Source organism: Vicugna pacos, chromosome 2 (genome assembly GCF_048564905.1).
Source record: "Vicugna pacos chromosome 2, VicPac4, whole genome shotgun sequence".
In the NCBI taxonomy this organism is placed as follows: Eukaryota; Metazoa; Chordata; class Mammalia; order Artiodactyla; family Camelidae; genus Vicugna; species Vicugna pacos.
This window is the reverse complement of record NC_132988.1, coordinates 92,024,576-92,052,417: the sequence shown is the minus strand read 5'-3', so window position 1 is coordinate 92,052,417 and position 27,842 is coordinate 92,024,576. Positions and strand designations below refer to the sequence as shown.

Sequence of the window (27,842 nt, the reverse complement as noted above, 5' to 3'; positions counted from 1 at the left end):
GGAAAACTACACTTTAAAGAACTTGGCTCTAGAAAATGTCTCCACTGAAATGGCTGCTTTCCTTATCAGACTATACGCAGTAATACCCAGCAGCTGCATGCAAAGCCCACTTGGTTATTCAAAGATGGGCAAAGATGTGGAGGGGAGGAAAGACTTTCCTTCTACCCTCCTAGGTTTAATAAATACATATTTAATAATAAATATGACATAAACTGGGAACAGGCAGATTAACAGGAGAAAAGGTATACAAATTTATTAATTTTTAATATTATACACATAGGGAGACCAGAGGAAAAATACAGTTCCCAAAAAAGCAGTGAGATTTGAGAGCTTATATACCATCTTAATACAGGAAGGGGAGGGAGGGATGTCAGCCTCTCAGGGGAGAGTAAATGATTTTTAAGAAAGAAGAATGGACCCTTAGATTAGATGGGAGATATGACAGTTTGTTACGGAGTTTGTCTGGGTGTGGCTTGCATGCATGAAGAGGCATCTTCACTGGCTGATGAAACTTCCCGGGAGGGGATTTATGACAATTGAGTTCCTTTTGAAGGATTTGTCTTTAGGTAGATAAGGGGAGTTTCGAGAAAGTCTCTTACTGCATTTGCTGCTTTTCAAGCGCCTTCCATTTAAAACAATCAAAATAGCACAGGTGGCATGTCTAGAAGTCCCTCAGATGAAAGCATGAGCCCTATGCTCAGTCATGCGATAAACAGATTCATAGCACATACATACATCTGATACTTTGAATCTCATGAAAGCTAAGAACCTTCCCAGGGGGAAAACGTTTATACAGAAGAAGCTCTCTTAACTGATCTCCCCTTTAACCAACTTGCCAGGTTAACCAGCACATCCCATTCCATCTATAGAGCATAATAACTAATGTTTCAGAACATCAGCAGCTCACAACTAGTAGGAGATGCTACCTGGGCCCAGGGCTCCTCCAAGTGTGGTCCAGAGATATAGATGCCAGTCTGCAAACCGTTTGTAACCAGCTGTCCAGGAAATGGACAGTGAGCGTTTAGAAACATCGGTAGCCATCAGACACGGCTGTCACAACCAAGTGCATGAACAGCAGACTCATCTCAGTGACCCGTTCTGGTAGTTAGTGTTCATCTTGTGAGGTGAGCCATATGTGGTACCAGCTGCCTACCAGTTAAGAGCTTTGGAACCAGGTGATCACAAGCAATAGTTTAAGGTTACTTTGTCAACTGTAATGCACATGTATTAAAATCTGAATTCTCTTTTTTTTCATCAAAAGATCATTTAAATTTGACCATAAATTTAAAGAACAAGTTGGAATTGGCTACTGAGGAAGAACTGAAGGTAAATTTTGACACTAGAGAATCACTTGCTTCATTTTGGAGAAAAGTAAAAAAAAAAAAAAAAAAAAAAAAAAAAGAAGATCTTGAGCTTGCTGAAATTGCTTTCTCTTTTTCCGTACTCATCAACATCCCTCTACAAGGCCAGTTCTTCTACCAAGAGTGTTATTAAAACAAAACCATAACCAGTTTAGGTATACATTAAACATTAACCTTGGGAGTAGCTGTCACTAACCCAGCCTAGAGTAGATAGGTTAACAAGCAAGAAGCAAGTTCATTTGTGACACCAAAAATCTTAAACATTGACATACACAGAGTTTGTTAAAAGTACACATAGGATATTTAATATGGAGAATCACCATTTTACTCATAAATTTTTCGTTAGCCATAACTGGATTAACAAATTAACAAGAGTAATAGTGATTCTTTACATGAACTGCCTATATGCAGCTTTTAAAGAACATGTATAGATTTTGTAATTTTTTTCCTTATATTTGTTCTGTTTATAGGTACTGAAAATGTAATGTTATTTATGTTGTTTCTAAAATGTTAAAAAAAATTAAGGCTTGCAATATTACATGTCTTTTTTATTTCTTTTCTTCTTTTTTAAATAAAAGTACAGGTCCATGACAGATTGAAAATAAAAAGACTAGACCTTCACCAGACACAGGTTAATAAACAGTGATCTGCTCCCACCAATGAAGCTGAATCCTTCTCTAGGGTTAGATGTATTTACTTCTATTTATGCCAGTTATTCTCACAATTTAATTTAATTGTATATAAACACATAGTAAATTATATATAAACACATAAAATATGAGTTCAGAAAAAATGTTTCTATGAAAATCAAGTTGAATATCTGAATACTATGGAATAACTTAATAAAAGAGAAAAACTAAAATAACTGCTGTTATATTAGGGATGAAGAGGAAATGGCAAAGGATGGGGAGGAAAATCAGAAAAATCTAGAAGGATTTGACACTTAGTTCCTATAACCCTTGAAAGCAACCCAAACTGAAAACCAGGTAGACCAGGCATCACAGGTTACAGTTTATGTGCGAAAAACAACATGGAAACCACTTATCAGGCCCTGCCTCAGAAATTAGCAAGTGGATGTACATTTCCACGTTTGATTTTAAAATAAAATGTTTAAGATAGAAAGTAACATTTTTTTATACTTCTCCACTTCAACTGAGCAGCTGCTGGTCATGATAATCCCAGATAAGAGAGCTTATCCTATAAACACAAAATTCTGCACAGAATATTCAAGAGATTCTGGCCTCCTGGCTCTCTTACTGAGATATAACTGGTAGATGATAAAACAGGGACAAAAGACCTGTTATAGAAAGACTAACACCAATCACAAAAAGCATAAGGAATCCAAAAAGAGCTTCTAACCATATAATAAGAAAGTGAAACAATTTGTGAAACTGCAAAGCATATGTCTCTTTTTTAGAAACATATCCACACCCAATTTCTACAGAGAATGTGCTTTTTAGCAGTTAACAGCATTAACCAAACAAAAGCAGAGCCCTCGGGGGACTTTTTCCCGAAGGTCAAGAACAAATGCAGAATCAAAAAGTAATTATAAAAAGTCATTTATGAGACAGTACAAAACATTTTCTCTTACTATCAATACAAAAAATTGTTTTGAGCCATAAACCAAACCAATTCAAAGTCATTGGTTTAGTTTCATTCTGTTTGTATTTTTTTTTATTTGGGGGGGTATTAAGGTTTATTTATTTATTTATTTATGATGGAGGTACTGGAGATTAAACCAGGACCTTGCGCATGCTAAGCGTGCACTCTACCACTGAGCTATACCCTTCCCCATTAGTTTAATTCTGAATTCAGACTTTTTGTAGCATATCCATCTTGGCCCACAGCTCAGGATTAAAGTTTTTATTTAGTGTTAGGAAAAATAAGAAAAACAAATGAAAAGTACAACAGTGTGATGAGGGAAATTAACACCAGAAGTCTCTGTTAATAAAGCATTCTGGGTTGACAAAAACTAAAATTACAGGAAAAAAAGATTTTAAGATTGCAGTATTACCTAAATTGAAATAATCTGAACACAAACTCACTTTGAACTAATAGTCCTACCCTGACTTCAAAGCAATGGGACATGGCTGAATTTATACAAGATTTCACTGTCAATTATATTACACAAATGAAATAGAATGTAAGTAATATTAAAAAAGAAAGAAAGAAAGAAAGAAAGGACCATGGAAACATGTATGAGAGGAAAAAATAACTTTCCCTCTACCCTTCTGAGTTCTCAGCTGAAACCCTCGTAATAAAAGACAGATCAACAAGAGAAAAAACAACAAAAGCTTATTAACATGTATACCTTGTATACATGGAAGACACCCAGGGGAAAATGAGTAACTCAGGTGGCTTAGAATTCAGACTCAAATACCATCATAATAGGGCAGGGGAAGGGGACGGACATCTACCTCTTAGCAGAAAGTAAATGATTTTTAGGAAAGATGAATGGGCCCTTAGAAGAACCAGTGAGACATGACAGTTTGTAACAAAGTCTGTGTGGGGGTGGTGTCGGCTCCTAGTCTCCTCTCCTGATGAGAGTCAATCTTCCCTGGTTCATAAAACTCCCGGGTGGGGATCTATGACAACTGAGTTCCTTTTGGGGGACCTGTCTTCAGGCACGTAAGGGGAGTTCAAACAAAGCCTCTTCCTGAATTTGTTATTTTTCAAGTGCTTACAGCTCAAAATAATCAACATATCAAAGTGGCATATTCTGAGGTGACATGTCCCGAACTCCTACAGTCGAAGCTAGGGGTGGCATATGCTGCTACCCTGCACACGCAAAGCCTAACCAGGCTGTGGGGGACACTAGGCTGATGCGTCTTGCCCTCCAATTCTGGCTCAGGCAGTAATCAGCACCATGACCCTGTCTGCCTTAATTTGGGGGTCCCCATCTGTGAACTCAGGGAGTCAGCTATGCACACACTACAGGTGCTACTCACACTAAGATTCTGTTGCGCTGAAACTAAACACACAAGTGACACTGACTGAAGTTCTTATGGGCAATGAAAGGCAAGAGGCAAACATCAGATCTACTACAGTGACAGGTCTGAACGCTCATCCACTTGGCTGAGTTATTCTGATTATGAAACGAAAGGAAAGATGGGGAGACATGCAGCCCAGAAAGCAATGTCAAGGACTATCAAACTTTTATAATTCCTCCCAGCAAAATGGATAAAACCACAGTATAAATTTGTAAAAGATTTTTGCATTAAAATAGGTTTTCCAAAAATCAACTCAAAGTGGATTAAAGACTTAAACATAAGACAAGATACAATAAACCTCCTAGAGGAAAACATAGGCAAAACATTATCTGACATACATTTCAAAAATTTTCTCCTAGAAGAAATAAAAGCAAGAATAAACAAATGGGACCTAATGAAACTTACAAGCTTCTGCACAGCAAAGGAAACCAGAAATAAAACAAGAAGAAAACCTACGGAATGGGAGAAAATTTTTGCAAATGAAACCGACAAAGGCTTGATCTCCAAAATATATAAGCAGCTCATACGACTCAATAAGGAAAAAATAAACAACCCAATCCAAAAATGGGCAGAAGACCTAAACAAGCAACTCTCCAAGGAAGACATACAAATGATCAAAAGGCACATGAAAAAATGTTCAATATCACTAATTATCAGAGAAATGCAAATCAAAACTACAATGAGGTATCACCTCACGCCAGTCAGAATGGCCGTCATTCAAAAATCCAAAAATGACAAATGCTGGAGAGGCTGTGGAGAAAGGGGAACCCTCCTACACTGCTGGTGGGAATGCAGTTTGGTGCAGCCACTATGGAAAACAGCGTGGAGATTCCTCAAAAGACTAGGAATAGACTTACCATATGACCCAGGAATCCCACCCCTGGGCTTGTATCCAGAAGGAAATCTACTTCAGGATGACACCTGCACTCCAATGTTCATAGCAGCACTGTTTACAATAGCCAAAACATGGAAACAGCCTAAATGTCCATCAACAGGTGACTGGATAAAGAAGATGTGGTATATTTATACAATGGAATACTACTCAGCCATAAAAACCGACAACATAACGCCATTTGCAGCAACATGGATGCTCCTAGAGAATGTCATTCTAAGTGAAGTAAGCCAGAAAGAGAAAGAAAAATACCATATGAGATCGCTCATATGTGGAATCTAAAAAACAAAAACAAAAACAAACAAACAAAAACAAAGCATAAATACAGTACAGAAATAGACTCATGGACAGAGAATACAGACTTGTGGTTACCAGGGGGGTAGAGGGTGGGAAGGGATAGACTGGGATTTCAAAATTGTAGAATAGATAAACAAGATTACACTGTATAGCACAGGGAAATATACACAAAATGTTATGATAAATAACAGAGAAAAAAATGTGACAATGAGTGTGCATATGTCCATGAATAACTGAAAAATTGTGCTGAACACTGGAATTTGACACAACATTGTAAAATGATTATAAATCAATAAAAAATGTTAAAAAAAATAGGTTTTCTTTCTAATTTTGTAATTAGCAAAAATTTACTTTAAAAAAAAAACAAGAAGGAAATATATAGAGACAAGGGATTCACAGTGGTTATTTAAAGGTTGCTTTACTGGTATCTTTATCTTCTCTCAGAGAATGCTAAATTAATTCTTTCTTTTTAAGTGAAAAGGTGATAATGAAGTGATTAAGAACATACACTTGGAAGTATGTGGCCTGGGGCCAAGTCCCACTTACCAGCTGTATAGCCTTGAGCAAGTTTCAGCTTCCTCATCTGTAAAATGAGGATAACATGGTCTCAGCACCTCATGTGGTGGCTGAGAGTTAACAGACGTTACTGTGTATAAGGCACTAAGCGCAGGGTCTCTGGCACATGGAAGAACCTATGTAAGTGTTCACTAATATTTTATGGTAACTTCATGTTTGAATAAAAATCAACGCTCAGTAATATACCAAATGAAAACCAAATAAACATCAAGACCCTAGAAAACCTCACATACAAGCATCAACATTAAACACTTAAAATATTAAAATAATTCCAAGAATATAAGGACATACATATGTCCTAGGACACATACATGATACAGATGGCAGTAGCTTCATTTAACTATCTTCCCAGACTCCAATCCTTCATCAATCCATCCTATCCACTAGATTAAACTTCCTAAAAGCGATGTTGGGTTTAAGTCACTCCCTACAAAAACCTTAATGACCCCACATAGTTCAGGGTAACCCTCAAACCCCAGAACCGGACTAAATGAGCCACTAGCACACTGTACTTCGAGGTACTTAATAACAGTTTGTAATTACATACCTGAGTGGTGTTTGGTTAATACCTTTCTCACCACTAGAACGAAAGCCCAGGAGGTAAGGCCTGCACTGAACCCACCATTATCACAGGCATGGCCTACTGCAGGTGTTCAGTAAGTATTTGATGGATGAATAACCCTCATCATCCATCAAGGTTCACAGCAACACCTCATAGATGTGACCCTTCACAGTCTGCAAAACACTTGTATAAATTTCCTCATCTGAGCCTCACAGTAAGCCTTCAGAAAAGGCAAAGCAAATGAGAAAACCAAGGCCTAAAAATTCACAGCTACCCAAGATCGTATTTTGAGTAAGAGGCAAAGAACCAAAGTGTGTTGACTTCTAGACTGGGGTTCCTTCCAGAACATTCTCCTGCCTGAGTTAAACCCAATACAGCATACTAAGGCTTTGGCCTGGCCGTGGATTTCCCAGCCTCTGCACTTTTTACTCTTCTACCCACCTAGAACTACCCACTACCTTTTTTTGCTTCTCATTCATTAAACCAGTATTTATTGACGGGAAAACCCTCCTCCTTTCTTCAGGGCCCACTACTGTGTCATATATATGCCACTTCTATGTTCTGAGTGAACAGCTGTGTATTTACTCAACAAAAAGGTTTTCACCATATAGACATTTATTTGTTTTTCCAATGTAATAGTGAGCACCTATCAAGTGTCATACTGTGTGAGGTTCCAATGAGAACTATACAATTAGAATACTGGTGTCTTAGTGGTTTGAAAAACTACTGAAGTTTCTAGAAGAGAATAACGATGTAGATCAGCCTCCCTTAAAAAGCAACATAAAGCCGCTATGGAGGACAGTATGGGTGTTCCTTAAAAAGCTAAAAATAAACTTACCATATGATCCAGCAATCCCACTCCTGGGTATACATTCAGAGAAAAATATAATTCAAAAAGACACATGTACCCCAAGGTTCACAGCAGCACTGTTTACAGTAGCCAAGACACAGAAACAACCTAAATGTCCATCGACAGGTGACTGGATAAAGACGATGTGGTCTTTGGTCACATACACACACATATATATACATACATACACAATGGAATACTACTCAGCCATAAAAAATGCCATTTGCAGCAACATGGATAGACCTGGAGATCATCATTCTAAGTGAAGTAAGCCAGAAAGAGAAAAAAATACCATATGATATCACTCATATGTGGAATATTAAAAAAAAGACAAATGAACTTATTTACAAAACAGAAGCAGACTCACAGACATAGAGAACAGATTAATGGTTACCAGGGGTAAAGGGATTGGGAAGGGATAAATTGGGAGTTTGAAATTTGCACCTTTTGGGGAGTGATGGAAATTTTATGTATCTTGATTGTGGCAGTGGTTTCATAGTGTATACATCTATCAAAATTCATCAAATTGTGCATCTGAAATATGTGTAGTTTACTGTACAGAAATTATACTGCAATAAAGTTTAAAAAAAAAAGCAATATAATTGCTGTCGTTCACACAGCCTGAGATGTCCCAGGTACCTTAATTAGGAAGTAAAGCAACCACTAATACCCACCAAAATAATACAGCCTTCATCAATTTTTATATTATTTTAAAAGAGAATATAGATCAAACATATCTACCATTATTTTTTGAAAAGAGATCCACACAATACCATCCACAAGCGAGCACTCCCAGGCCTACCCCACCAAAATGACTTGTGTCCATCAGGTCTGTTAAACAGTTAACGGCCCTTCTCAAACTTGTTGGCTCAAAAGCACACATAATTAAAATGGAAACAACAGATTCTGGAATCCTATTCCTCTGAATTACTACCACAGGACCACAACTCTAAATACTGCAGCAATAAACCTGCAATAATCCTCATGAAATATAGTATCAATTAAATGTTGGTGCAAGAAATGTAATGCAGAATTACTGCCGTATTAACACTCCCCAAAGATAAATCACCAAAGACTTTAAACAAGTGAAAATTGATTCTATGAATATTTAACACAGCTGGCTTTATTTAAAATTTCCCCTAGCAGACATACACTGGCATGGAAAAGAGCTACAAAGGGTTAACAATGCTAGATTATATGTGAATTCAGAAGGAAGACAGCAGCCTGGGAAGCTTCCTTATCTTGGAAATGACAATACTTTACAGCCTCAGGGGGAAACCATACAAAACAGTATTCCACGATGTTAACTCATTACAGGATTTAATAGAAATGATACTCTGCTTTCTTTCCCACCTAAATTTTGTTGCTGAATTTAAGAGGCCAATCTCAGATAAGACAAAAAGGAAAGCTGCAAGAACAAAAAAATAAGAGTGGAATAGGCAAAAACCTAAGAAATCATCGGCCTCCAGGGCCAAAGTTTGGGTCCGTGAAGAACTTCCCTCAGTAGAAAGCTGCACGTCTGCCTCCACCTCACCATCTCCTACAGGAACACAACTGCTTTCACTGCAGTCCCATGGGTCTTAAACAGGCCTAAATAAACCTGCAGGATGGGGGGGTTGTGCTTGTCTGCTTGCCTGAGGGTCTCTAAAAGTAAGAGTGAAACTCACCCAGGTGTTTTCTTCTACCTTTCAATGGACCAAATGGCCTCCCCACCCTCCTTTCCCGATCATTCTGCCTTTCCCACACCTTGATCATCTGTGAGGCAGTGATTCCAAAATCCTGCAGAGAAGCCACAACCAGCCTCAAGGAGCCTCATTAGGAAGAACTTCCCTTTTATTAAATCTTCCATTGTGCAGTTTAATTCCACTTCCTTTTTTTTTCTCTCTGTGAACGCAGTGGGAGTAAATCCCTGAAAGAAAAAAATCCCTTTCATCTCACAGAAATAATCCCATTTGTGAATTCTGTGAGTTAACAGAATAGGTGTGCCCTTCAAAGGAGGGAGGACATCTGTGATCAAATTTAATTCTATCATTTATATTTAAAAGATTCAGACCTAATATGGCCTTGTAGAAACAAAACATTTAATATCTCTTTTGGTTCTGAAATTGTACAGGTCTCCCTGGAAGTTTCACCTGTATTCATCCCCAACAGGTGTACAGCACTTTTCCTGATGGTCTCACTGAGCCACTGAAGGGATGCAGACACAACCCACGGCCCTTCTGTTTCCCTCCACTTTTTCAGTTGCCCTTCTGGGTCTTCTGCTCCCTCACCTTGGTAGACTGGGAAAATGACAGGAGATCAAACTCAAGTCTGTTCATTATTCTTTGCTCATAACTCTTGATTTTAAGATATGGGAAGGAGGAAATTGAGATGCTACTAATATTGTTTTGGGATGTAAATTATCCTGAGGGCTAATTATGTACAATTCTTTCATTTTCTTTATTCAAGCAAGTGAATCCCAGATAAATTTCCTTTAAGGTCGAATTTTTCTTCCCTTGTAACTTTATGACTAATCCTATATAACCCTAACAACTGCCTTACTCACTCCTCAAGAACTCAGTATTACTATATTATTCTGTTAGGAGGAAAGGAGCTAAAACCTGTCTGAGGGGGCTAACATTACAGACTTTGGCATCAAGTTGTTACTATTGGGCCGGTTTAAAGTTAAATTACCCAGTAAAAGAAAAGGAGAGGGAGTCTGAGACGCACCTGACCTCAATTCGAGGTCATATAAAAGTTTCCCACCTCTAGCAATCTAGCTATTCTACCTCTCTGGGACAAACATGGGTCCCACCCTCAGCAAGCTAGTCATACAATGAAGAGCTGCCTACATCTGCAGTCTCTACTTTCTCTCTTCCCATTGATTCACTCCAATCAGGCTTTTACATCCCTGTCGTTCTATCAAACTGCTCTTGTCAAAGTCAATAATGACCTCCATGTTGCTGAAGCCAGTGGTCAGACTGAATCCTCACTCTACTGGATGATTACTCTGTCTTAAAACACATTCATTACATACATTCCTTCTGAACTGTCCCCCCAACCCCGCTTCTTTGGGTTCACTTCCTACCTCACTGACTCCCCTTTCTTGGGTTTTCTTAGCTGGTCCCTTCTCACGTTTGAACTCTGGAGTTCAGAATTTCTCATATATCCAATTTGCCTGCTCAGTATGTCCACGTGAGTGTCTAACAGGTATCATGATGTACTAAAACCAAATTCCTAAATCAGATTCCTACTTTACCTCCTAATCAGCTCCTCCCAAAACCTTGCCCCGTCTCAGGAAATGGCAAATCCATTCTTCCAGCTGCTCAGGAGCCATCCTTGCCTCTGCATTCATGCTCGCTCATGCCTTGCATACATTCTCGTGTTCTCTCTCTCTCACACCCACAAACACACCCACACACACACACCCCTAATCTAATAGGAAATCAGCTCTATCTTCTATCTGGAACATGACCACTCACTGCTGCCCACCCCTAATGCCCTGGCACAGCAACCATCATCTCCCGCCTAGATTACAGCAATGGCTCTCCCTGCATTCTAATCTTCACAAAACAGAATGGTCTGTTGTAAAACACTGACCAGATTATATTATTAATCTGTTCAAAACCTTCTAATGGCTTCCCACCTGTCATGGGTCGAACTGTGTCCCCCGAGAATTCATATGTTGGAGTCCTAACCCCTAGTACCTCAGAATGTGACCTTATTTGGAAATGGGGTCGTTGCAGATGTAGTCAGTAAAGATGAGGTCATTAGGGTGAGCCCTAATCCAGTATGACTGGTGTCCTTATAAGAAGGGGAAATTTGGACACACACACACACACAGAGAACACCATGTGAAAATGAATGCTGAGACCTGCAAGCCAATGACCACCAAATATTGCCCGCCAAGCACCAAAAGCTAGGAGAGAGATGGAACAGAGTCTCTCTCACAACCATTAGAAAGAACCAACCCTACCAATACCCCGACCACAGGCTTATAACATCCAGAACTGTGACACAATATATTTCTGCTGTTTTGCCACCCGGTTTGGGGTCCTCTGCTATGGGAGCCCTAGCAAATAGTACACCACCTCACGCAGAATAAAAGGTGAACTCCCTGCAATGGCCCAAAGGCCCCATATGACTGTACCCCGACTCACACGCTGCATGCCCCCCACCTCGTCATCCCCTCAAGAGGCCAAGCACACTCCTCCGCAGGGCCTTTGCTCTGGCTCTTCCCGCAGCCCAGCCTGCTCTGCCCGGGGGCCTTCAATTCCGTTAGATCTGTTTAAATACCTCCCTAAGACCTTCTCCTTCCTTAGACACTCTCCACTGCCCTACCCACCTTTATCTTTCCCCATCATTGTGTCACCTCCAGATAATTAAACACTTACTGTGTTAGGCCAGCAGATCCACTGCTAAGACTTGCTGCGCAGCTGCAGGTGGACCCGCTCCAGGTCGGCCTTAGCTGCGGAGAGCTTCCTGCCGGAGGCCACGCCCTGCCGGAGGCCACGCCCTTCCGGGGCAGCCGCACCTGGTAACACACCTGAAAGGAGTCAAGTCACCACTCAGTGCGGGAACCTCTGCCAGGTAATCCATGCTCGCTCCAGAGCACTCTGGCATGTTGGTGGAGGCTCTGTAAAATCTGCATCACGGTTCAACTTCTTCCTCTGCCCAACCCTGCTTCCGCCCCCTTCTGCTCACCCTGTCGATCCCAAATAAACATCATGTTCCCCAAACTCCATCTCAGCATCTGCTTCGAGAGAACCCAACGCTCAGACACGTAATCGAACCCTACAACCGGAATGTAACCTTACTGAGGGCAGGGATTTTGTTTTGGTATATCCCCAAAGCCTAAAATAGTACCTGGTACAAAACAAGAAAAGACTGAATGGGAATACAGAAATGAAGGAAAGGAAAGGAAGGAGGGCAGGAAGGAAAGGCTAACTATTTGGATAGGAGACTAGCCTCTGGATAAAACAAAAGCTTCTTAATATGGTCATTCTCACAAAGCAAGAAGAATACACTATTACAGTGAAACTGTGCATGAGGTTTCTAAAGCCCACACTGCTGTTTCATTTTAGAGAAACTTTAAACAATGTGTACAAAGTTCCTAAGATTCGCTTACTATCTTGATACTCCCGACTCTTCCCTTCCTCTAGGATTTTAAATTTAGCAACCTCAAGTTCTACCACCAAGAGGGTTTCAGGACCCTAAACTAAGGTAGGAAAGATACTGTATAATTACTGTTCAATAGCTTTGTGGCATCTTATATGTTAATTCTTAACACCCACTAACGAGAAACTCTGCTCAGCATCCGATCACAACAAATAGTTTATTTTAGTATAGCCTTTCTCCTTATTGACTGTCTTATTTCAAGCCTCATTCAAAATACTATTTTTCTTTCTCAGAGAATTGCCTTTCACTTTATTCCAAGACTAACTGCATTCAGCTCTGGCCAATGATTTTAAATATATTTTCCAAGCTCCATAGTTGGCTACTCGTTCAGCCCCAAATAAAGATGATTTTTACCTGGTCACGTACCTCATGCCAATTCAATCAAGAATATGTGAGGTCTGACTATAAAGTAATAAAGCTGGGAGGGTGGTGTGTGCTTGGTTTATAGAATCACTTTCATTTCTTTACTTATCATTGTATGATGAGATTCTAAGGGAAAAATGTAAAGACATGTTTAACACCAAAAACAACAAAATCACCCCTAAACTAGAGCTACTATTGACTTACTGGTCTGAACCACTCTAAGACAAACAGATTCAGAATACTGTGTGTTGATAGCCAGAAAATGTCAAACATAGATGTACCTGAAATATTTTATGACCATAAATATGAATAACAGAGTCTTCCCAGTCAGACCTATCTAATTTCATCAGCCTTCTGAAATGACATCTTTCACTAAAGCATCCTCGGGGCACAAACACAATAAGATAACATTAATTAAAATACATAAAACCATCCAGGAGGAGCAAGGAGCACACTACCTTTCTTTAAAGGGGAGAAATTGAACTAAAAATAGTAATCACTGTTTTGCCAGCTTAAAAAACTAGGTCCTACGTAGTGCCTGCAGCTACAATTCTACCAGACTCTCTCCAAGGTAGGATAATAATTAGCATGTTATTCATTCGTCTGGTATGCACCTAACTTTGTGGGCTGTGTGTGCATGCTCACTTGGCAACTTCGAGCTTCAGTTCTCTGCTACCTTAACGTTTGCCATTAAGCAGAATCCAAGAAGTTCCACAGTACAACGTGCCATCCCAAACTACTATGCCAACAGTTGCACTATGCAAAAAATGAAGACTCTGCGCAATCCTAATGAGACCTTCATTATCATCACCGCTGTGGCTCAGCTCTCCACTTCATTTGAGGACTGAAAACAGAGAACAGATTCCTGGGACAACCAGAAGACTGGCCAATCCTGTTGATGACCTACCTGGATAAGGCAAAAGAAAAGAATCTTAAAGAGACAGGAAGGTTTCCAGCTTTGGTGCCTGTTGGGGTGGGGGTGCTGTTAACTACAGCGGGGAACACAGCAAGTCCTAACAGGGTTAAAAAGTGGTGGCATCATACGTAGCTGGCAGGGTGTAAACCTGAACAACCACTCTGACAGGCTCCATTAAGGTTGGACAACATATGTACGCCTCACAACCCAGCAATGCCATGCCTGAGAATACACCTAGCAGAAATGCATGGTACGTGTCCACCAATGGCATACACAGCAATGTTCATGGCACCATTATTCTCAATGGCCCAAAACTGGGAAACCAGATGTGTGTTAACAGTAATGTAGCCAAGTGGAAGTATATCCACATAATGGATGGCTACACACAGCAGAAAAGAATGAACTACTCCTACTCATAACAACATGGGTGGCTGAGCAGAAGACGACCAACATGAAAGAGCACATCCTGTATGACTCCACGGACGTGAAGTTCAAAACAGGGAAAACTCAGGGCTAGTGACAGAGGTATGATGGGAGGGGTACTCTCCAGAAGGGGACAAGAGGAAAGCTGTAGGAAGGATGGAATTGTTCTCTGTCTTGATCTGGCTAATGGCTACCCTTCCACATACATATGGAAAAACTCATCAAGCTGTACACTTAAGATCCTGCACATCCCTATATAGAAGCCATACCTTAAGTTTAAAATTTCACGAGTAAATTAAATTCTCCTAGCCCTGGAGCTTTATAGTGATAGCAAATTTCCTCCCCAAAACAACTACGTTATACAAAACAGGCTCACTTCAAAATTCAAGCAATAAAAGCATCTGAACAAACTGAAGTCCTCAGTACAAGTGCACACTTGTGTACACTTGTGTGTAATGTACGTGCCATTGAGCTTTCCTGAGGAAGTCGTTAACTAAATGGTCTGAACATGGCTCAGAGTCTTCAGATATAGAACAATGGACCTGACATAGTAAGTCATCCCCTCTCCCCGACTTTCTCTCAAGCCCCCAGGCATAATGTACTGACCCCTCTTCTGTGTTAGAGGAACAGGTCTCTGTATGCTAACACTGCTTATCTGTGAGTCCCAGGGAGACAGGCTGGAGGCTCACTCATTTTTGTCACCTAAGCACCTTACACACTGCCCTAGCACAGGGCAGTAAATGTGTGCTGGGTTTTGAACAATTCAACACACTTTCAGTAACATTCCCTTAAAACTTCATGGCTAAAGATCAAATGTCCCATCTTCTTTTATAACCATCCAAGTAGATGCAATGCAATATCTGCCATTATTTTTTCATTAAAAAGTTGACTTAATCCCCCAGTATTATCACCCTTGAAGAAATAAAAATGTCCCACAGCTTCATGTATTGCTTAGCCCAATTTCACTGTAGTGTTTTTGCTTTCAAAAATGTATTGTATCAAAAGAATTCCCTGAGAAGGGCTATTTCTTACAGTTCTGCCTGTGATCACCTCATCGGAAGTGGGATAAGAAGAGCAAGTATCAGTCATGAAAAGGAGGAGACAAGTCCTCCTTTATATAATCAGATTTGGCTATTGACTATGCTTTGGTTTCCAATGTTTTGTTGTACAGATTACACCTCAGAGACAATTGCATACTAGTTTTGTAACTAGTCTTGTGTACCTGGCCATTGAAATATGGCTTCACTCCTGGAGTTAACTAAACCTTAACTCCTAAGTAAGAGAAAGCAGTTGACCCGACAAAAAGACTTCTCTAAGATCTGAGAAGAAATCCAATGAAAGCTAATCTCCCATTCCTGACTAAGGAGAAATGAAGAAGGAGCTGGTGTTCTCTTTCTAACAGACAGAAGCAGCAAAAGGCTGGGGGAAGGAGAACCTAGGACAGCTATGAAATAGCTGTGGTTGGCGCACCATTTCCTATATGGATGATGCATGAAGATCTAACAGGGTCAATTTAACTCTCCCCGGGGAAGAGCTCAGCAGGGACCCACGGGAGTCAGGTCACATCTAAGAGGTCACAAGCATCACCCTGACAGAACCAGACTGTGAAAATATGTCATTCATGGGACCAAAGGACTAGGGGATGGAAAACCCCAAATATTTTCCTGCTTTGTCCACTCTGGCCAGTGAATAGCCTCCTCTTCCCCTTACTAATGCCTGTGTGATTAACATGATCAAAGCAAAGCACAGTTATGAACAATCAGCAACACTCCACTTAACTCAATGCTTAACTTAGGGTCCACTGAAAATGTCAATAACTACCAAATTATTTTTAAAGTGTATTTTTATGCACTCACTTATTTATTCCCCACCCCCCAACACTCCCTAGTAAACCCAAGTGTCAAAGAATTGCCAAGATTACCAATGCAACCCCCTCTCCAGGTGGGGTGAGGAGTCTGAGAACTACAGGTGGGAACACCACCTCCCATGCCTCTGGTGTGCTGGGCAGTCCCAACTCATTCTTCAGTGCAGCAGCCCAGGGATCACAGTGAATATTTGACCAACACTGAACATTTTCAGGACTCATCACTTGTCGGCAACGACAAAATAAATGAAGTTGTTTTTCCCATTTGTTCATTTTCAACTCCTTCATTTCGCCAACCACAGTTTTCACAAACCATATTTGGTGGCATCTAGTCAAGTGATGTTTTTGACCATGGAGACCACACCATCGGATGCTGAGATGGATCTTCTGAAGTGTTATCCTTTCCTGAGGCAGGAGGATGGCACAAGTGGGGCACAGCCGTGGTAAGAGAGGCCAGATTACCAGGTGGTCTTTTCTGGAAGACCATCAGACCTCTGGAAGTGAGATTGACAATGAACCTGCTCACAGTGAAACATGAAACCTTACTGGCTAAGAAACTGAATTTAAAGAAGAACAAAAACAAAAACAAAAACAAAAAAAAACTGGCAGAATTCTAGTCTCAGTTCAACTATTTTATGTACAAAAATTCTTTCACCTCAATATTTCTTTCTAGATACCCAGAATACATTTACTTAAATAATATACTTTCAAACCTTTTTTCATCCACCAATTACCTTAACAGTAAAACAGTGAAAAGATGAAAAAGACCTGCGGAAAAGAATGAATGTAACTGGTACCTAATATGTGACAGGCCCTGGTAGGCATTTTACTTATATACGTTACCGCCTATAAACCTCACAGCCTTTTAAAGTGGGAACTGTTATCTCCAGTCCATAGTAGAAGAAAACTGAGGTGTGACTTGTCCATGATCAGAGTTAGTGGCAGAGCTAGGATTTGGGGCAAAGACAGAAGGACACCCAAGCCTCAGACCTTCCCGGGGATGACGATCCTCCCACTGGCATCCCTGAGCTCCCCAAATGGAAACCTGGGACTCCCCAAGGCTACTTTGATCGGCAAGCTTCACACATTCCTTGCAGAGGCTGCCGTTTTCTGCATCATTACTTCTGCAGCTCTCCTAGGACCCAGCTGGGAACAGGACCACCGATGCTGCTGTCACAGCAGCTGTCTGAAAAACACAGCACAGTCTCGGGCAGGGTGGAAGAGCTTGAGTAGGGAGAGAGAGAGAGAGAAGACATGTATGTGTGCACACAAAAGAGAAGATGTATGTGTGTGCACAAAAATTAAAATAGTAGAACTGTAATAATAAGGATGTAAAGATAAATTTTTAAGTCATTCAGAACCATGGCCACATTTCTTTAATATGGGTAGTAAGTATATCAGGATCTAACACATTAGTCTCTACTTAATGCAAAATTTGTATATTTGAAATATTTTTGTTAAGACAAAAATTTACAGATAGATATAGATACACAGATATCAACATGATACATATACACAGATGCACACATCTGGAAAGGTTACCCAGATTAATAACTATTGGCAATGCTACCTACAGGGACCAGGAAGGAAGATTGGGGCATTTATAGCTAATTCTGTATATCTAGAGAAGTAAATAAGACAAAATCTAATGAACGAGCATAAGTTTTCAATAATTACTACATTTTTACACAGAGATGTGATTTATCTGTAGATCTGACCCAGCTGATCACACCTCTTCCTTGAAGTACATCTTCCCTCGGCCTCTAAGACACCACACTCCCCCATCAGTGGCCACTCCTCAGTCTCCTTTGCTTCCACTTCCCCTCATCTCTCCAACCCTAACCTATCAGTGCAAACCTTCTCACTCTTCACTCTCTCCCTGGATGATCCTCACACTCCCAAACCTGTAACTCCAGCCCAGACCTCTCTCCTAAGCTCTAGCCTCCTAGATCCAACTGCTGGGCATATATCTCCAGACTCTGTCTATTAAACTCCCCAAATTATCACATTCAAAGCCGAACTCCTGATCCACCCTGTCTTCATCCGTTTGGGTGGCTATAACAAAATACCATAGACTGAAGGCTTAAAAACAACAGAATTTTATTTCTCACAGTTCTCGAGGTTGGGAAGTGCAAGATCAAGGCACCAGCAGATTCGGTGTCTAGTGAGAGCCCTCTTCCAGGATGCAGACTCCCAACTTCTCAAATCTTCACATGGTGAAGAGCAGAGAGGATTGGCAAACTCTCCTGTGACCCTTGTAAGGGCACTAATCCCACATGAGGGGTCCACCCTCATGACCTTATCTAAACCTCCCAAGGCCCCACCTCCTAATAGCATCACATTAGGGGGTGAGGTTTCCAACATATGAACTTGTCAGGGGAGTGGGGGATACAAACATGACACTCCCCCAGCAAAACCTGCTCCACTAGATCACAGTCTTCTCCATCTCATTCAGAGCTGCCTCAGACTTCCAGCTGCTCAGACTGCAATCCTTGGAATCATCCTTAACTCCTCCCTTTTGATGGCACCTCACATTCAACACATCAATAAACCCTACTGGCTCCACTCTGAAAATACATCAAGAATCCAGTCACTTCCACTGCTACCAGCCTTGTCTGACTCTCCACCACCTCACACATAAGATTTCCACAACCGTCTTTGGACTGATTTCCCTGAGTTCCCCCAGCACTCCTGAAATCAATTCTCACACAGCCACCAGACAACCCTTGTGTAATGTAAGTCAGAGAGCTACCCTTGGCTGGGAACCCTCCAGTGGCTTCACACCTTAATTGGCATCAAAGTCAAGCCTGTTTCAATGGCCTAAGAAGACCCCCAGGATGTTTCACCACCTTCATCCCACCTTTTTTATTGATCTGATCCAACCCACTCTTTCTCACCTCATTCCAACCATACCCTGATATCCTCTTACCCCTCGAACACCAATGCCTGGAACACTCCTTTCCCAAATATGCACAGTACAGGCCATCCTCCCTCACCTCTTTCAAGTGTTGACTCAAACAACTTCTCTGTAAAGTCTTCCCTGACTGCCCCCATTTAAAATCACATCCCCTCCCCTTATCTCCCCACCCCTCTGGTTCGTTTTTCTTCACAGTACTTACACCTGATCATGTCGATGATTTATTTTATTTAGTTACTGTCTATAATCCTGACCATGGATGCAAGTTCACAAAGGCTCAGGTTTTTATCTGCTGTGCTCACCACTGTACCCTTAGCACCTCACTGCACTCGATAAATATGCTAGATGAATAAATAGATACACCTTTGTTCAGCCACTTACTCTCATCATTTTTAAACAACTTAGTGTAAAACAATTCTATGATGACCAGTATGCTGTTTCTGTCCTGAATTTTCAAATCTAACATCTCCCCAAAAGTGTCACTTATCAGCCTGCCCTGTGTCCAATGTAGTCAAGAAAGGCCTAATTTTTTTTTGCAAGAGGAGGTTTAGAAGGCTCTACCCCAAATGTTAACAATTATTATCTTCAAATGTTGACATTTCTGGCAATGTTTACTTCTTATTTTCTTTCTGCCTAAGTCTTGTCATAATGAATACACTTGACTCTCATGATCAAAGAAAATCACAATTGGAAATGACCTCCCCCAACCCTGCCCTGGCTTTAAAATCTAAAAATAAAAGCAGATTGGACCACAGCTGAAATCATTCATGCATTTGCCATCACTGCGCTGAGAAGTGTAGCCAGAGAAATCCCAAGGCCACACGCCTCCTTTCACCCCTGAACACCTGCCAACTGAGAGGCACCACCCACAGGCTGTGTTCCGGTGGTGGGTTTTTTAAACTTACACTGGTTCAGAACACAGACTGATGTCACTGAATAATTTGGAGACAATTAACAACAAACCAAACCTCTTTAAATTTACTGCTTAAAGATACAGGTGGTTCACCAGATTTAAAAACAAAACCATGTTGGCTCAATATGCTGGTTTATTTTTTTTATTTTGCCTAATCAGCAATCTGCACAAAGCTTTGTGCCAATGTCTGGCCTATTTTAATCATTTTTTTCCCTCTATTTAAACAATGTGCACTTTGTTTAAACAATGTATTTTTTTTAACCTCCTAATTCCAATGTTCAAATGGTCAAAGTTGTTTTTTCCAGAGAGTGTATGGACTCAAAGGTGTAGCATTTATCCAAGCCCACAGGAATCACTGAATTCAACTAAGAATGTTAAGTGAGCCTTCTTAACTTTTGTCTTCTCTTAGCAAATACAAGAGTAATAATATCATAAATTAAAGACAATGCTTTTTAAACACTTACTTTAGAAGGTACTGATCAAAGCACTTCAAATTAATATACCCATTTAATCCTTGCAAAGTCTTTTATCCCTTTTTAAAAGATGAAAATATAGAGGCACAGAGAGGTCAAGAAATTACCTTAAGGTGACACAGAGTAAGTGGCAGAACTTGAATCCTGGCTCTAGGACCTATACTTCTTATACCACTGTGAGTGACCACCAGGTGTATCTCCTGTGCATGCCACGGTGGTAAGACTTTGGATATACTACTCCCATTTCCCCAAATATTCTTTCCTTCTTTTGCTGTCTAGAAAACTCCTATTTAGCCTCCAAAATCCATCTTTGGGAAAACTTCCCTGATATTCTAATATACTGAAAATTAATCATGCTCTATTTTCTACCACCATTTTCTTTGTTCATATTCTATTTCACTAAAATGTAAATAAATTAATCTTCCCTGATTTACCTATTCATTCTATGTGAAAGGAAACTGTATCTGATACATATCTGACTTGTCCACACTTAATAAATATCAAAAGAATGAATTAATTTATAAATGTTAAACCTTTCTAGATCTATCTTATAATACAACATTTATTAAGTGTTTACTATTCTAGGCACATTATGTATTTTAATTCACTTAATCGTTCTATAACAACCCCATTAACAAAAGTATACTTATTGTTACAAAAATATAAGTATAATGAATGTTAAAGATTCTATCATTACCTGAGGTCAAAGCTAGTTAAGAACCAAAAGTGGACCCCAGGCAGTTTAGCTCCACACTCATTGCCTTCCCAGTACATAGATTCTTTACTGGACTCTCCAAGGTCCAGAGGAAAGGCCAGACCCAGTTCTTGCCCGTAAACATGCCACGTGGAATCTACTTTTCTTCCCTCTTCCCACTACTGGAGGGAATGATCACGTGAAGGATCTATGAGGGTTCACCCTGAAAACTCACTGTCCAGCAAGAGGCTTGTCACTGAAAAGGAAGCTCAGTGATAACTGTTGAATGACTAAAAATCATTTCTAGATAGCTTTAAAATGATGGATTTTTTAACATGTAATAGTACCAGGCACTGTTCAAAGTATTAAACATACTTTATCTTCAAAACAACTATATGAGGAAGAGAAATTTGGTGATGGTACTTCTTAGCCCTATTTTACAGATGAGGAAACAGAGGCACCACGAGTTTCAATAACTTGCCTTATAACTTGAGGTTCAAGATCACAACATCAGAATGTGAAGCCAGGATTCAAAGTCGAGCAGTCTGACTCTAAAGTCCTGACATTTCCTGTGGCTGCTGTAACAAACACAAACTGTGCGGCTTAACACAACAGAAATGTACTCTTACAGTTCCCGAGGCTTGAATTCTGATACCAGGATTCTGGAAGGACCATGCTCCCGCCTAAGCATCCAGGATAGGGTCCTTCCTAGCCTCTTCAAGCCTCCAGTAGCCCCAGGGAGGCCATGGTTTGTAGCAGAGTAACTCTAACCTCTGCCTTCACCTTCACAGAGCCATCTTTCTTCTCTGTCTGTGTATCTGTCTTCACATGGTGTTCTCCCTATCTGTGTCTGTGCCCAAATTTCTCTTCTTATAAGGATACCAGTTACAATGGTAAGGTCCCACCCTCCTCCAGTACAACCTCATCTTAACTTGATGACATCTTTAAAGACCATTTTTCAAATAAGGTTACATTCACAAGTACCAGGGGTTAGAACTTTAAGGTATTTTGGAGGTGGGGTGTGTGTGTGTGTGTGTGTGGAGAGAGACACAATTCTACCAGTAACAGATACCTGATACGGAACTGACTCCAGAGATGCAGAAAAATGACTCAGTTTTTCTAACTAGTTAATCCTCTTGATTGGTGCAAGATTTGCTTGTTCTCAAATCAGTCCTCTGAATACAGAGTGGTGGTTAGATGTTTGAGATTCAAGGGTTTCTTTACATACAAGGTAAACAGAACACAATCAAAATATAAACATATTTTAAGTAAATTAGAAGCTTTGTTTATCATAAAAAAAGCATGTATTTCCCTAGAATGGAAGCCAGTTAACATACCAGAAAAATTCAAAATAAAATACTTATATCTGCTTACCTTCCCACTCTTTTAATTAAGCATATACCTCCATTTCTTCCATTAAGGCAATACTTTCGAGTTCTGACCAATGAACAGTAATTCAACAATATTCTATAACAGTGACCTATAATCATTTGATATTTTCTTTTAAAATTAATAGAAGTGTCCATTTCTTTTGATTCTTTGGGGTTTATAGCTAACAGATTAAGATTACATGCAGCCTGAAAATTTTTATTAACAAAAATCAGCCCTCAAGGACACATGTAAATGAAGTACACAGTTATGCAAGTAAACACATGTGTTTCAAGTTTCTCCCATTGATATCTTCCCTATCCTTCCAGAGTCTTCCGCCAGACTTGTGCATTCACCCTACACCAACTGTGCTTTGTTCAGCTGTTAATCATGTGAAACACATTCACCACACACTGGAAGCCTGACTTTGTCTGTGTGCTAAGGAAACAACCAGAAATTTCCAAAACAGGCTAATTCAGAATTTGGTCCTTTAAATAGACTTAGGGAAATTCTCAAGCATAAGTAATTGTTAACCAACTCACTACTTAAGAATTATTCTTTGAAATGTTTTTCTTAGATGACATCACTGATAACTAATTACATGAATATATCTTATCAGCATCACCTAGATGGCAAAAAAGGACCACAAAGTTGCCTTAACTCATTTTAAATATCAAAATATAGCATTTAAGTCAGGATGCACAGTATACCAAAGCTAGTCCAAGCAAATTTCGTAGGGAAAATGACATTTCCCAAAATCAAATTCTGGACCTGAAATTCTATTACTTTCTTGTATTCCATCATTGTCTTGATTCAAACAGAAATGGAAGTAGTAACGGCTTATTCTAAAGGATGGTTCAATTATTTTGGAAGAAACAAATGACCTATTTTTAAAATAAAGTAACAGACTTCCTGTAGGAAAAGACCACTATTAACATGGAATAATTTAGCAAGTAAAATTCAATTTTGCTAGTACACCACATTAAAATGCAATTTTCAGACTAATATATTTACAGAACATTTCAAGACCGCCAGTCGCTCACCCCTGGCGGCTGGAGCTTTTCCTTCGTAATTACACTGAGGGCATTCTCAGGACAGAATGCTCAGTGATTAGAGAAATAACTGATTTTTTTTTTCCTAAAGAAAAAATCACAATCCCAGTTACATCCTTTAAAAGTATATATCACCCTACAGAGTGTAGACATTGTCTTTGTTTAAACAGCAGTTAGAAAAAAATGCAAAGCAGCTACAATTACAACCAATGCAGTTGGTGTCTCTGACATGAGCTTTCTCATGCTGGTTGGTCCTTAGACTCTCTCTTCTTGGGAAATTCCTGCTTTTGCTATCTGATAGCTCTCGTAGTCTCAGGGAAATATTAATTTAAGGTTGTGCGTATGCACTCAAGTACCTGCGTTCACATTTACCGAGCCAAGTTCTGTCCTCATAATCTACCGTCAGCCTACCACCTGTTCGGGCTGGGTGCCCTTGGACAACCTGGCTTCCCCACCTGTCTTTGCAGATAACTGCAGCAGTTATCTCATACAGGTGAGGCGCCCAGTGATCTCCATGTAACGCGTTCATCACAGTGACTGTTGTGTCACAGTAAGTGCTCAATAAACATGAAGCCTTATCATTTCTCTAGGTCCTCCTTCAGGTGAGAAAAAGTAGGTCACTTCTACTGATAGACACTGATCCAGGATCAAATCCCAAACCGTAGGTCTTCCAAACCTATCCAACTACAATATGAGGCATCAAACACACTGAGGAACTGCCATCCACGTTCTCTGAAGACACTAAAAGGGGAGGGGTGAGGTAACAAACATCACCAAGACCATGGAGTTGAATATAAAGCATTAAAAACCTACTACCAATAACAAATGTCTCCCCATAAGCCTTTTTTTTTAAAGAACTAACTTTTTAAATATTTTAATCCTAAATAGTATGTAAGTTTTTGATCAAGGACCATCTTCCATAGCACAGTAAAATATGTGGGATTAATCTAGAATGTCTGGTCAACCTACTGATCATTTCTACAACAGGAAATCAAGAAAGTAAGTATCTTGTTCACTTTATAGCACACATTTTCACATTATCACAGTAAACCCCCACCCACCCAGGTAGGTATCATTCATTGTAGATATTCTATAGATGGAGAAACTGTGGCTTCAGCAGGGTGCCTGCTTTTACCCACCTATCCCAGGGCAGGGCCCAAATTGGAAGTGGATTCTGTCCAGATCTAAAGTCTATACTCTCTTTAGAACAACACGGACAAGCAAAAGAAGGGTTCTGCCACCTGGTCATTTGGCTATAAGGGCACACTCAACAGTATAAATGCGAAAGGTGCCACGGTTTTTGAGGACATCCCAGTGAAGATTAATTTTTACCAAATCACTTCATCCCCAAGTAGAAGTCAGTAACACACACAGTCAAAAACATGGCCCACATAGAGCATACCCAGTTTACAATTTGCGTCTGGGTCAGTGTTAGTTCCACACTAAAGAAAGCTTTTGAAAGCTTTCAAGGTCAGGTTCAGGTGAGTGGCACCTCCACCTTCCCCAGCTCCTGGGGTCCTTGCCCTCCCATCCCTTAGAGCCTCAGCCCCAGTGGCAGTTTGCACAGAGGTTAGGACAGGCCCTGAGGCACTTCAGTCCAAAGCAAATTAATTCCTCCTGCAGGTTCCAAATGACAATCAGTCAAGACTCCTTGAGTCACAGTACCTGGGCTGGTGAAGACACAGGACTGGTTTTGTTTTTTGTTTTTTGTTTTTTAATTTATTTATTTTTGTTGTTGTTAAACTTTTGGGGGTTTTGTGGCAAGATATACATAACAAAATTTATCATTTTAGGCATTTTTAAGTGTATAGTTATGTGGAATTAAATTCATTCACACTATTGTGTAACTATCACCACCATCCATCTCCAGAACTTTTTCATCTTCCCCACCTGACACTCTGGACCCATTAAACACTAACTCCCCACCACCTCTTCCCTCCAGACCCTGGCAGCCACCCTTCTACTCTCTGTCTCTATGACTCTGTCTTCTCCAGGCATCACAGCTAAGTACCTTCATACAATACTTTCCCTTTGGTGACTGGCTTGTGTCACTAAGCACAGCAAGCAGTTCTCTCTGTTCCCAGTTAGTCTTTCGAAGAAACACCCCTGAAATGCACATCCTTTAGATGAATTAAAAATGAATTCAGGAGAATTACGGTTTTCCCTTTTTCTCACTGCTAAAAGGACATAAAAACACTGAGGATGGCTGGGGAAGAAGAGAGAGAAAGCCGACAAAGTCACCCACAACATCACCATGAAATGTCTGTTCATTTCTACCCATTCTTTCATCATCTTTTGCTTTATGCAAACAAACTTTATAACTGCATCACGTTGGGCACCCTCTTCTTTTAGCTAAACCATCTATCAAAACGATGTATCTGCAAGTATTTCAGAAGTTAGCTTTCAAGGTCAACACTAAGGAAAAGTAAATGTGCTTTCATGAAAACTAGTATCCACTAGTAGGGGAGGATATAGCTCAAGTGGTAGAGTGCATGCTTAGCATGCATGTGGTCCTGGGTTCAATCCCCAGCACCTCCTCCAAAAAATAAATAAATAAGTAAACCTAATCACCTCCCCAACCAACCCCCCAAAGAAAACTTGTATTCACCAAGCTCTCCTATGATAGAAATAAGTTTAAATTGCCTGAAGTTTCACTCTAATACAAGGAAATTTTTTTCGGCAAAATGGTACCACACTGCTGAATTGCTGGTGCTGCAGAAAGTAACACCTTTACAAACATTCATACGACAATCATTTAAATGTTAAGCAAAAATATATATCGTCTATGACTGTGACCATCCATCCCACCATTACGTCTCTCAGTGGAAAACCGCACAACAGCATCTAATGAAAATCCCATTTTCTTAACAAGAAATAAAGCTAATAATGCCAAAAATCAACACTCTCCCCAGTTGTCTATTTTTATTGGCTTCTCTTGTAAGCCACACGTTCTCAGAACAAAAGGGTGGAAAAGATAAAATTCAATAAAATGCCACATCTTATTTTTGTTTCTTGTTTCTACTTGGAGCTTGTAAAATATACACATAACAGCAGGATCTAATACCAGTAAAGGAAAATGATTTAAGCTAAAATAAAACTCAAGTCAGCAGGAGATGACTTTGATCGGGAGAACATTATACGTAAGTTGATGGAATGCAAGACTTCCTTTATTTATTTTAGCACAAATAACCCCAAGTCCTGGAAAAAGAGACATTTTTAGAAAACGACACTGACCCAGTTGCGTAGTCTCATGAATAAGAGCGGTGAGCGTTACTTTTGTCGCACCACTGCTCATACACTTTCTGCTCAAATCATGGGAATATATTTAATTCGAATGCAGGGGGCTTTCACCCCTGAATTTCGAGGTAATAGACGGTTGAAGACGTGGAAGTCCTGACCACACTCGTGGTATCCAACTTATCTGCTTTCACGTTAAATCTCCTGTCTCATTCAGGGAAAGTACCAATGCCATGAAAAGAGGACACTGACAAGGGGGACCAAAAAAGACTAATCACTGTAAATTCAAAGTCTAAGTTCCCAGAACCAGAAGGAACCCCCAAGGGACTCCAAGCCCTAATTCTCCCCAGTGCTCCACTCCTGGCTCTTCCCTGGGTGGAGGGTTTACGGGGCTGTTCCATCTACATCTGCAGCTTCTTTTAACCCTCTGTTTAGTGAAGTCCTGCTTCAATTTTCTAGAAACTGCCCCAAGCACAAAAAATCAGCAGCACAGGAGAGGAGCTTCTTCCCATCACTGACAACTGAACCAAACACCCTTTTACTCTGATTATTCTACCCACATAAATATTCTCTCAAAAAGACTCATCCCAGGCTCTTCCTCAAATGAAAATTTTCAGTGAGCTCACCCCACCTAGACCCTTTCCTGGCTCTGTGCCAAACAAGAACCAGACTGGTCAGAGAATAAGACTCTTCAAAGACACAGACCTAGCCCACCTGCTCTGACTTCAGGAAGGACCAAAACTAAACACATCTCAACAGAAAGGAAATCTAAAAGCCAATGTGTATATATTTTACATTGGGATTAAGATTCTAAAATGTCAGCAAAACTCCAGTCCAGTGTTAACCAAGCCTGACCCCTAGGTTTATTTTTCTCATCCCTAGTGCTCACCCTTAGCCACTCCAGCAGGTCACTCCTCTCTCCTGCCTTCCACCTAGA

The 27,842-nt window shown here is 40.2% G+C and overlaps 1 protein-coding gene across 10 annotated transcripts in view; it reads right to left on the bottom strand.

Annotated features, from left to right (window-relative positions):
* APBB2 (amyloid beta precursor protein binding family B member 2) overlaps positions 1-27,842 on the bottom strand; it is a 348,955-nt gene that overhangs the window by 307,457 nt on the left and 13,656 nt on the right. Inside the window, exon 2 of one of the 10 annotated variants that reach the window (XM_072944814.1) lies at positions 11,902-12,053. The exons of 8 other annotated variants lie outside the window; for them this stretch is intronic. The gene's annotated coding sequence lies outside the window, so the exon portion shown is untranslated. Of the gene's footprint in view, positions 1-6,086; positions 6,106-11,901; positions 12,054-27,842 lie in introns of those variants that run through there. One more of the 10 variants, XM_072944822.1, reaches the window with a different exon arrangement.